This window comes from Microcebus murinus, chromosome 9 (genome assembly GCF_040939455.1).
Source record: "Microcebus murinus isolate Inina chromosome 9, M.murinus_Inina_mat1.0, whole genome shotgun sequence".
NCBI classification, from domain to species: Eukaryota; Metazoa; Chordata; class Mammalia; order Primates; family Cheirogaleidae; genus Microcebus; species Microcebus murinus.
The window spans coordinates 80,256,274-80,269,364 of record NC_134112.1 but is presented as its reverse complement, the minus strand read 5'-3'; the positions used below and the strand labels follow the sequence as shown (position 1 = coordinate 80,269,364).

The window sequence follows — 13,091 nt, the reverse complement described above, 5'->3', positions numbered from 1 at the left end:
GATCTGTGGTTGACAGGAGTTGTGGGTGGAGGGGGGATGAATGGGCAAAATACACAGGATTTTTAGGGCAGTGAAACTATAATATATGACACTATAACAGGGTATACATGCCTTAGACATTTGTCAAAGCCTACAGACAGGCCGGGCGCTGTGGCTCACGCCTGTAATCCTAGCTCTTAGGAGGCCGAGGCGGGCAGATTGCTCAAGGTCAGGAGTTCAAAACCAGCCTGAGCAAGAGCGAGACCCCGTCTCTACTATAAATAGAAAGAAATTAATTGGCCAACTGATATATATATAAAAAAATTAGCCGGGCATGGTGGCGCATGCCTGTAGTCCCAGCTACCCGGGAGGCTGAGGCAGAAGGATCACTCGAGCCCAGGAGTTTGAGGTTGCTGTGAGCCAGGCTGACGCCACGGCACTCACTCTAGCCTGGGCAACAAAGTGAGACTCTGTCTCAAAAAAAAAAAAAAAAAAAAAAAAAAAAGCCTACAGACAGTACAACACCAAGCATGAGCTCTATGTACTTTGAGTGATGTGTCACTCTAGGTTCATCAATTGTAACAAATATACCACTCTGGTATGGGACTTTGTATGTATGGTGGCAGCAGAAGGTGTACAGGAAATCTCTCCACTTTCTGTTCAATTTTGCTGTGAACCTAAAACTGCTATAAAAAAATAAAGTCTATTTCAAAAAGAAATAAAAAAGCTGATAACCAAAAGAGCAGGACAATTGGCTAAACACATAAGGCCTCACAGAAATTCTACTTGACAAAGAAATGGTTTGCAACATTCCTGCAGGACTGCTAGACATTATGATAAAGCAGATCTTTAACCTTTTTTGGGTCTGTTTTTAAAAATATGAACTGCCTCCATAGAAAAACTGCATGTAATTTCAGTCTATCCTAGCTTTTCAAGGACCAGTTTAAGAATTATCAAGAACAAAACAAGATGACAATCACAAAGATGCTTGGTTTCACAGTACGTAAATAAAAAGATACAGCTACTAGGTCTAATACCAACACATATGGAGTTCTGAAGTTTGGGGGTAGTTTGGGGGTGGGGTGATCAAATAGACCAGAAAAATCTTTAGGTTTTGAATTAATAAAGGATACATATACAGATAGGAAGATAGGAGGATAAAATGGAAAAACTGTTTAATCCTAGCACATATTAAATAAATGGATGTGGATGCATTGAGCATGCTTTTTCTTTACAAAGCATTTTAAGATAAACATGTTTAACTTGTTTCAAGAGAAACAAGTATGTGGTATCCTTTATCACTCTGCTATAGGCTTGCCAGGAGTCCAAGGCTGCAGTGAGCTATGATTGAGCCACTAAACTCTAGCCGGGCAACAGAATGAGACTCTGTTTCTAAATAAATAAATAAATAAAAACTTTAAAAATTAAAAAAAGAATTTTAAAAACTACATTTAGCTGGAGGCAAGAGGACTGCTTGACATCAGGAGTTTGAGACCAGCTTGAGCAATAGTGAACCCCCATCTCTACAAAAAAATAGAAAATTTAGCTGGGTGTGGTGGCGCATGCCTGTAGTTCCAGCTACTAGGGAGGCTGAGGCAGGAGAATCGCTTGATCCCTGGAATTAGGAATTGCAGTGAGCTATGATGACACCACTGCACTCTAGCCTGGGAAACAGAGCGAGACCTTGTCTTTAACAAAAAAAAAAAAAAAAAAAAAAAAACAGACAGCCACAGTATAGTCCAATTTGGGGGCATTCAGTGGGAAGTTAATAAATATGTGGAGATGAAGGAAGAGGGCCACATATCTTTTGAGTTTTCACCCAATCCATCTAACAAGTCTTCAATTCTATTACCAGGGGAGAAAAATCATCACTGCATAAAAATAAACTAAGTGATTCTCAAGGTTACCTTACAGCTGCCAATGCCAACCTTCCTCCTCAGCACGCACACAGAGGTGGGACAGCAGCTTTCAGCACAGAAACACTGTGTAGAGGAACACAAGCTCTACCCAGAAAGAGCACTAATTCATCAAGAAGGCCATATGCGTGGTGGTGATGGTGGAAATGATGAGGGGAGTAATGGAGCAATAACAAACAAAAGTGAACACATGTGCATCTTCAGGCCAGAAGGCCAAACTGGTGTGCTATTCCAAAACTGTCTTCCAAGGAAATCAGTGAGAAGACAGACAAACTTAATCTTCAATAACCAAAAGAAACAACTATATTCATCTGCCAATAATTAACTGGATCCTATATCTAGAGAGAGAGAACTGCAAATAAGTCAGAGATTAAAGAGCTCTTTGTGGATACAACATTATTAAAGAAAATCTCAAATACAAATGAGGCCCTGAGAATAGTCCACAGCCAAGAAACACACCTGCAGGCAGCTATGACAAATCAGGAATTAAAGTCAATGTGTAATTAGCATTATGTCCCTCTCCTGTGGATTCCAAGATCTGTTCCTCTATCTTCGAGCTTTTCATCTCTAGATACTCAACTGACTGTCAATCACTTGAAAATTAGCCACAGTTTAAACAGTTTCAATTGAAAACACTGTAAATCATATCAGTGTCTTCATCTGACTAAACGAAAACCTGAACTTTGTGTTTTGGGGTTAAGTACATATGGAATGGCATGAGCTTGCAGGCTTCCTTAAACTATGGCCCACGGGCCACATGTGGGTGGTTTTTGCCCATTTGTTTTTTTACTTCAAAATAAGATATGTGCAATGTGCATAGGAATCTGTTCATAGTTTTTTTTAAACTATAGTCTGGCCCTCCAACGGTCTAAGGGACAGTGAACTGGCCCTCTGTTTAAAAAGTTTGAGGAACCCTGAGTTAAAGAGAAGAAACATATTAATATAGATGTGTTCTTCCTTTTTAAAGCAGATACTCCTGAAATGTTTGGTATTAAGTATTTGACAAATACATGACCAAAAGGCTGACCCAGAGCCTGATCGTTGTTTATAACAATGACCAACACAAGGAGCCCTGACACTCTCTTACAAATGACTCACACATCATCTTTGGATCTCAGTTTCCCCTCCCCTAGAAAATGAGAGACTAGATTAGAACTTTAGAGCATCATTTAATTAGAGTTCTAAGAGATAATGTAGCCAGTCATAGTATACTATATAGTGTTTTCTTACACTTTTGTTTTCCTATCTTACATTTATTACAATCAACCGGGACACAGCTTATAAGCTCCATGAGAGTTCAGATCATGTCTGTTATTCACTGAATGAGTTGGCATAGCACCTGCAAAGTAGAAGAATATGCACTAAACATTTGTTGCATGAATAAATATTTATCATCAGAAACTCTTTTAAGACAGAACATTCTGAAGGACATTTTCAAAGTAGGCATTTTGAGGCCCACTTGGTCAAGCTGTTGACCATTCTGCTGTTTTATATAACAACATATTTATTTAAACCATGGGTGTGGTGATGGTAGGGGCAATACTGAGGGAGAAGTACTTTGAAATTGTTATAACGCTTTAACACTTTAATCAAAGCAAAGACTATAAAAGATTAAGCAAGCAAAATTATGTAATTCCTCATATTTTTTTTTCTCAAAGAGGTTCTCAAAGATAAGTAAGTAGCAGGCAATCTGATCTATCCTTGGTTCATCAGATTATTCCTTGCAAACAATTTAAGAATATTCCTTGAAAGCAATTTCAGTGACCCTTCAGAGGAACTAAGATAGTAAATTAAAACTAAATTTATATCTCAATCGGTCGTAAAGTCTGACACTAAATTAGTACAATAGAATAAGCTGTACACATTTAAGGAATTCCAAGGATCTCTGAATATTCTTCATAACTAGAACAGTATCAAACCACCAAAGAACTTCATAGACTTTGATGTTGCTAATGAAAAAGAAATAACAAAATGTGCACTACCTAAGCATAAAGATGAGATGAAGCAGGAAAAAAAAACAACTATAACATATATCCACAACAACTCGAGGTCATACCCTAAGTTTAGTGTTAATATAACTAGAGCTGTTATATGAGGCTATTTTGCATAATTGCCACATAATCCCACCATTTCACATGGCCACTCATAAATTTACAAAGAGCCATAATAAATACTTTGTCTCTCAAAATAACCCCTTTATAACCCCTCTCATGACACAATGTTCAGGCAGTTGCAGAAAGCCTTTATGCACCCAATACAGAAAAGATAATGTCATCTGGTCTAAGTCTGACTGATGCTGCCTAGAAACAAAAGTAAAACAAAGTATGTCACACAGCCTCAGTAAGAGCATGGACACTTTGGAGCACCATGATGCAGGGCTTGGTTCCCCCATCAAGTCTACATGGCAACTGTGTGAACCAGGATACATTGTCTAGCAGCTCTGTGCTTCTGTTTAACGTGGGTAACAGTGCCTATCTCACTGCTATGGGAAGAAATTCATTAATATACATAAGGCACTTAGAACAGGGCCTGAATCACAGTACACACTATGTAAGTGTCAGTTATTTTTAGATAAACATGTACTAGTTTTCTCAGAACAGTGCCTGGCACAGAGAGCTAAATAAGTATCCATGAGATAAAATAAATATACATATATACATATATGGATAAATAAGATACATGTTGAATTAAATCATTAGATTACTGAAATCATTAGGCAAAAAGAATAAATTAAATACACTTTTCTCTTTAAGAAGCCACAGCAAACAAAAATATGCACCTCGTACATATTCATCCCAACTTAGAGCTAAGTAGGGCTTACTTTAAAGAATGATGATATACTATTTAGTATTTATTCAGACATTTTACAGATTAATTTTGTGTTATTGGATATTTTATTTACTGAAGATAACTGAAGCAGAGTGTTGTGAAACATCTCAATTAATAGAGGTATTTTAGGCAGGGTATTTCTTGCCTTACTAAATTAGGAAGACAATGAACAACAAAAATGACCAAGTTTCTGTTTGCTTGGGACTTAACAGGATCTTCCATATATACTACTCCTCAGTATTGAAATTATGTATTCCTGATCTTTTTTCCCCTGTTAAAAGTACTTTATGTAATTATTCTAAAAATTTACCAGTGATATATATTTTTAAAAATTTTGAAACACATCAATCATCCATTCATCTAGGTACAGGAAGAGCCTCAAAACAAAATGCTAAGGAGCATCTTGGTCCTGCCTCTGGGCATGCTCTCAGCTCACCTCCCCGCTAAGTGATCTATGCAGACACAAGCACTTGTAAGGCTGTGTTATCTGTGACATCTCTCACAGGAAAATGTCAAACTTACCTCCTTCTAAACAAGCACTGTGTAATAGAAATATAAGGAGAGTGACAAATGAAAGCCACATGTATATGTTCAAATTTTCCTAGTAACAATATTGAAAAACTAAAGGGAAATAAGTAAAATTAATTTTAATACTATTTTTTAACTCAAAATTTTCAAAACATAATATCAACATGTAATGAATATTTTTAAAGTACTGAAATTATTTTTTGTACTAACCTTTTAAGAGCTGATGTGTACTTTATACATGTACAGCACATCTCAATTTGGACCAGCTACATTTTAAGAGCTCAAAATCCACATATGGTGATGGTCACCATATGGGACTGTGCATACCCAGACTTCTGTTAAGGCATAAGATTCCTAGCCTCATTCATCTATCACATGATCTTACTTTTGTGGTTCAAACATTCTCCCTTTATTTTCCCCTGTGAACTCAGTTTTATTAAATGCTCTTAGACCAAGTATAAAACAATATGGTATGAAAAACCAGATATTTAAAAAAATGTTTATCATTTATTTTCTTTTTCAAATCTATTATCTGAATATATTAGAAAGATAAGCTATATACTTTTTCAGTTCCAAAGAAACAATTTCAGGTGTGATAAATTTATACATAGGGAGGAAAAATCCCCTACTCTGTAACTGCTATTATAAAATATATTCTATTCAAATGGTTTAATGAAGATACTTTTCAGTGCCTTCTACCAATTCAATAGCCAGATTTTATTAATTCTTTTTTTTATACTTTCAAAAAAATTTATTGCCACCGCTTTCTCGGATTTTTATCTTTTATACTTTTTAAAAAATTGTACCTAGGGCCAGGTGCAGTGGCTCACGCCTGTAATCCTAGCACTCTGGGAGGCCGAGGCGGGAGGATCACTCAAGGTCAGGAGTTTGAAACCAGCCTGAGCGAGACCCCGTCTCTACTAAAAATAAAAAGAAATTAATTGACCAACTAAAAATATATATACAAAAAATCAGCCAGGCATGATGGCGCATGCCTGTAGTCCCAGCTACTCGGGAGGCTGAGGCAGGAGGATCGTTTGAGCCCAGGAGATTGAGGTTGCTGTGAGCTAGGCTGACACCACGGCACTCACTCTAGCCTGGGCAACAAAGTGAGACTGTCTCAACAACAACAAATAATGATAAAATAAAAATTGTACTTGGATTTTATTAATTCTTGATTTATCAATATAATTCTAACATTCTTTATCTTGTGTTTGAAGTTCACTCTAATGTACGGATGGTGAGTGGATAGCGGCCAGAAACTCAAGTTAAAGAAATATCTGCTTTTGTAGTTAATAATCAAGGCTTTTGCTGATTACTTATATTATTAAAAAGAAAATGAACAATTGGTAAATATAAACTATTTATTTTCATAAATTTTTATAATTATAAAACACTGAAATTTACTTGTTCCATTAGGACATTTTTGAGCTGATATGTCTTAAATTAAAACATTACAGATACATTCACAAAAAATTATACATTTTGTTGTCTCATCTACCCTGCGATGATTAGGAGACATAAACCAATGCTCCCTTCCTACCTCACCAATGCAGCCTACATATATTCTGTAACACCCCCTTCCAAATCACTGTAATTAGGTGCTTAGGCTGGTTGTTTGTTCACATGTATTTATGTTGCTTTCTCTCATCTATAATCACACTTCCCACCTCCCCCCTAGAAAGTTGGAACTATTTTGAGCATATTTCATTTTCATCAATGGAATTTTAACTTACAGTGCTTACAAACTCTTACAAGCACAGAGTCAAACAGCTTTTCTTATTTGATAAACTAAGACTCTTTTCGACAAAATGAGTCTCCTATCTCAACCCTTCCTCTGGTTCCCAGTGGATGGGCAGATGCTTTTATCTGTTTGGAAAGGAAAGGTAAAATATGGCTTGATAAAGGGCCCACGGAGATACTAAGAATCTCTTCCTGACATTAGGCATTCATTTAAGTGGACCTCACTGCTCCCTGATAAACCTGCGCCTTGATAAATATTTAATTAGAGGCATACACAAACACAAGATCCACAAATATACATTAAAACATTTTATGTAAGGGGCCATTAGAGAATGGCAAAGATTTCTAGAAGTAGTGATTATAACCTAACAACAGATCTGAAAATATAATGCAGTTTATGTATAGAGGTGAATAATAGGCATATATAAAAATCTAATTTTGACAACTGAAAATATTTGAAATAAATATGACGGGTAGAGAAAAGCGGAGATCACTATTTCAAAATAACCTCACAGCTGCCAGAAGTTTCATTAAACCTCTTGATTCCTAAATCCTATACTCCTACAAATATATTTAAAAAGTATAACCTGTGTTTGTGAATCATTATCTTATTATTTTATCACTGGCATAACTCATATCAATACATTATTTTAATAGAATGCTGCTTATCCCTAAGAAGGAATGACAGAAGGCCTCAGAGGCACTACTGGAAACTGTCCCTTGTGTCCCCTGCATGTCCCTTCTTACTCTTCATCAGAGCTGCCATCTCACACTGCCTTCCTCTAAGGATGGAAGTTGAGTGTGGGTCTTTTTTCTCCTTCATACAAGTGTCAATCACAGTCATCTGTGGCCAAAATTTCCAAGGTCACCAGCAGTCAGGGGAAATTAAATCACTTAGTCCAGAACTCTCCCTGGAGGAGTTCCAGCCACACAAGCAGCACAAATACATGGAGATACTTATGCTTTTGTGTAGAATACACACAATGTCACCCAGTCTTTAAAACAACAATAATAAAACTATGATGAAAGGCTTATAGAGATGAAGAAAGGGGATTTGTTTCATGGCTTCTAAGAAGAATTACTGGGGGGAAGGGGATATTATTAAGAAATGGATAAAAATAAAAGGTTACTTTACATTTGCTCTGTCTATGAAGATTTGGAATGTCTATACTCACAAAAGGTGAAATCTAAGTAATAAAAGTGGAGAATAAAGTATTAGCCCTGCCAAGAGTTCCAATAAATTCCTATTGCTCCAGGAGCTAGGTATTGCTTGGGTGAGGAAAGCTGGTACAGAAAAGCCATCCTGCATTCACTGCAGTTCAGAGCACTCCCATTTCTGCAGCATGCCCACGATCTGGCATTAAGAAGTCACACAGAGGCCGGGCGCGGTGGCTCACGCCTGTAATCCTAGCACTCTCGGAGGGTGAGGCAGGCGGATTGCTTGAGGTCAGGAGTTCGAAACCAGCCTGAGCAAGAGCAAAACCCCGTCTCTACTATAAATAGAAAGAAATTAATTGGCCAACTAATATATAGAGAAAAAATTAGCCAGGCATGGTGGCGCATGCCTGTAGTCCCAGCTACTCGGGAGGCTGAGGCAGTAGGATTGCTTGAGCCCAGGAGTTTGAGGTTGCTGTGAGCTAGGCTGATGCCACGGCACTCACTCTAGCCTGGGCAACACAGTGAGACTCTGTCTCAAAAAATAAAAAAAAGAAGTCACACAGCAAAGGAAATGTACATTCAGGTAAGTTAACTAGAGGCCAAAGTTAGACTGGTGACTTGGCCTCAAGGAAGTATATCATGACCTCAAAGGAGAATTATGGAGAAAACTACAATAATTCTTCAGCAATATGTGCCAGTGACCAATAGCCTCCAAAATACAGCACCTGTGTATATAAATTATTCTTAGTTTTGTTGCTAAGTAAGCATTCTAAGATATAACCATGTGTCAATATCCTAGGCCTTTCTTCCTGTAGACATGCCACCCTCTCCCTCTATTTCTCACAGTAGAGAATTTATTTGTTTACTAAATAAAACAAAGTTCCTTGATCAAAGGCACAGGGTAAACAGAGCAATGACACCTTAAGTCAATGTCAGAAATTACACACTGATCAAAGACTATCCTGCACTGCCTCTCTGTGTCCACCTCCAAATTCAGGTCTCTTGAGTTGTAGCCACTGTTTTGAAAAACAGTATATATATGCACAACCAATCCCCTAGACCACAAACACTCTGCTACAGCTTCCACTCCTAACTTATCAGAAATAGGAAGCAAACGTTTTGCTTAGCTTCTTAAAAAAAATTAAAAATAGAATTACCATATGATCCAGCAGTTCTGCTTCTGGGTATATGGCAATGAAATTGAAAGTAGGATCTCAAAGAGATATCTGAATATCCGGGTTGACAGCAAAAGGTGGAAGCAACTGAAATGTTCACTGATGGATAAATGGACAAATACAATGTGGTATATAAATACAATGGAATATTATTCAGCCTTAAAAAGGAGAGAACTTCTGCTATTACATGGATAAACCTGAAGGACAATATAAGTGAAATTAAGTCAGTCACAAAAAGACTTAAAAAAAGAATACTGTATGATTCCATTTAAATGAGATACCTAGACTAGTTAAATTCATAAAGATAGAAAGTACAAGAGTGGTTGTCAGGGGCCAGAAGGAGAGTCTCTCTCCCTCTCCTCTCTTTCTCCTCCCTAAGATGTTTTCCCACACATTCCATAAGTCAAGAACAATTTAGCAGCATGAGCTGGGCAACTCTAAGATTAAACCCACCAAATTCTGGAATATATTGGTTACTCCAAGAGGACAGTTCAATCACATTCCCAGGAAACTAGATGGTTCCCCAAAGACAATAATAATCAGGAGTCATGTTCAGTGATCCATTAGTAAAGAAAGAGAGGTCTCTGGTAGTCATATGGGACAAAACAGTCCACTTTTCTTAGGATATAAAATACATTGGCCTATTTTTCTACTTTCTAAAAAGAAGAAGGCACAAACCGCATGTCTAGGTACCACAAAAGTCTACCTGAATATACCTTCTTTACCATTTTTCAGAAGCAGTTATAGAAGAGGGATAAGAATAGTCTATGGGTCATTGACTTCCTATAATATTGACAAATTTTGATGTCTTGTGCTTTAAAACATTCCCTTTATGAGGAATAGCCCTCCTCAGAGATCTGTCACCTACAGATCTATAGAATTTTCAGTGCATTCCAACATAATTTTCCTACCTCTATCTACTTCTCTAGTTGCTGGATTTAATCACTGTAATCTGTGCTTTTTATCTAATGAACGTTCAATTTTCATGTGCTTCTCTAAGTGGTATTTTTCACTGTTGGCAGGAACCTAAATTATTACATCTTTGGAGGTCAAGCTAGCAATTCTCCTAACATTTAATATGTGGATGTGCTCTGACCTAGCAATTCCACTTCTAGGAATTCAGTCTATAGAAATAAAGATGTATGTATAAGCATTGTGTCCTTTGCACACAAATGCATAATTACAAGCTGAGCTCTAACCCATAAGTTCCAGGGGTGGCGGAGACCATGTCTGTTTTTTTCACCAATTTATTACCAGCACTTCTCAATAAATGTGATGCTGCTGTTGAAAACAACAAGGGAGATCCATGCATTCTGCTAAGAAAGATGTCCAAATAAAAAAGCAAATGCACAATGGTGAGTATAATATAATCCTATCAGGGGAACAAAAGTGAGAGAAGCAAAGAAACAGAACTTGGAGGAACATACTTGATGCTGTTAGAAAGGCTTATCTTTGAAAATACAATTATAAGGCACTTTCTATTTTTCACATCGTACATTTCCTGAATATTAAAATTTTTAAATTATATTTGCAAAAGGGAAAAATAAGATTAAGTTTTAAGAAAAATAAATAATATGGTAAGATAAGTAAACAAAAAAAACCCCATCTACCTTTAAAAACAATAATAAAAACCCCCAAAAAAGTCACAACCAGGGTCTTCAATGTTGAGCATCTATTTCATCACAATAGTTCCCACGCTGAGGCCACAGTCACTCCTCAGTTGTGTCTGCCAACCAGTAAGGATTATGCAGGGCAGGCTAAACACTGTTAGAAGGACATGATCACAAAGGCTTCTGGGTGCCCAGTGGTGTACTGTTGCCATGGCAGGTGGGCATCACTATCTGCAAATGAACTGCCAATCTCACTCTGAGCTGATAATGATCCTGCCTCCACCACCTGCCTGCCATATGTTTTCTCTACTTGTCACGTAACAAGGAACTGCATTTTGGCATGCTGATCACTGACAATCTGATACTACTGGTTGATGTTTGTTATACCTAACTGCAGCCCTTCACGGAGCTGGGAAAGAGTGGAAGGATATAAAATATTGCTTTGCCAACTGACCATTCACTAAGACTCAACATTTTGCAACAGACTAGCCAGCTGTTCTTCCTTTAGTCTTAAAACTAAAACCTGCTACTGTGTGAAGGGCTGTGCCCTATCCCCATTTTGTGCTCTGTGATACTGTTCCTCATTAGTAGAGTAGAAAGGGAGCCCAGACTTCCCACTACAAGAAACTGAATTCACTCTGTCTCCCTGAATCATCAAGGTAAAGTCAATAAAAACTGTTGCCATTCTATGGGGTTTTGTTGTGTACTCTAATGGAATGCATTGGTGAGCACAGGGTATGGCATCAGGAGTCAAGAATTCTTGATGATGGAGCCCTGTCTCAGAGCAGCAATCTGGTGAAGAGAATAAAATATGGAAAAATATGGTTCATATACCAATCAATTGCCTCCACAGTCTGCGTCTCTTAGCAGAACTCTAACTCATATATTCATCACTGTATATCCCAGAGAATCTCAACATATAAGGCTTGTTATCTACTCCCAGCCAAAAAAGTAGGAACTAGTTTCTGAAAAGAGGGAGAGCAGGAGAGTTTCAACACAGAGCTTAGGTAAAAGATAGTAAACACACATGAGATTACAAAAAGGACTAGAATCAATTAAGCATGTTACCCGAACCCCTTGTATTGCCATTGACAGAGAGAATGTAAATATGATTATCCAATGGCACTTTCCATAAATTGGGAGTCACTGTGTTACCAAAAACTTGGCCACTTGGCCACGAGGCAGTCAAGTACATGCTTCTCTTAATGAGGGGATCCTCATGCATTCCAGTTGCCAGCCCATTCTTACTCCAATAGCCACCTAACACGCTGAATAAAATGCCAGCCAGCATTAGCACCAAGAAACACCAAGGACTTCTTCATTCTGCAACAACACCACTAATATGCAGATGTACTTTTTAATTGAGATAACATTTATGTAATATAGACTGGATGTGGTAGCTTACGTCTGTAATCCCAGCACTTTGTGACAGCGAGGCAGGAAGATTGCTTGAGCCCAGGAGTTTGAGACTAGCCTGAGCAACATAGCAAGACCCCATTATCTACAAAAAAATATAGAAAGAATTAGCTGGGTATGGTGGCATGCACCTGTAGTCCCAGCTACTAGGGAGGCTGAAGTGGGAGGATCACCTGAGCCCAGGAGTTTGAGATTACAGTGAGCTACAATCCTGCCACTACACTGCAGCTTGGGCAGCAGAGTAAGACTTTGTCTCAAAGATAGATAGATTTTTTTAATGTATTGAACATAAAATTCACAATTTTAACCACTTTAAAGTGTACTAATTTAGTGGCTTTTAGTATATTCACAATGCAATGCAATCATCTTAATTATCTAATTCCAAAATACTTTCATCATCCCCAAAAGAAACTCTATATCCACTAATCAGTTAGTTATTCTCCATTCACAACTTTCCCTAGCCCCAGAAACCACCAATCTAGTTACTGTCCCTATGGATTTGCATATTCTGAAAACTTCATATAAATGGACTCACACAATATGGAGTCTTTTGTGTCTAACTTCTTTTACGGGGACAATACTTTCAAGGTTCATCTATACTGTAGATACTGGCAGAATGCACTGATTGTAAGGATATACCATATTTTGTTTATACATGAAGATGTACTTTTGAGACTGCAGCTATAAGAGAAACTGTTGAAAACCACTTTAAAAATAAGATCTAATATTTTTAATAA

The 13,091-nt window shown here is 37.5% G+C and overlaps 1 protein-coding gene across 1 annotated transcript in view; it reads right to left on the bottom strand.

The window, feature by feature from the left end:
* SND1 (staphylococcal nuclease and tudor domain containing 1) overlaps window positions 1-13,091 on the bottom strand; it is a 425,525-nt gene that overhangs the window by 236,040 nt on the left and 176,394 nt on the right. The gene's annotated exons all lie outside the window — the stretch shown is intronic.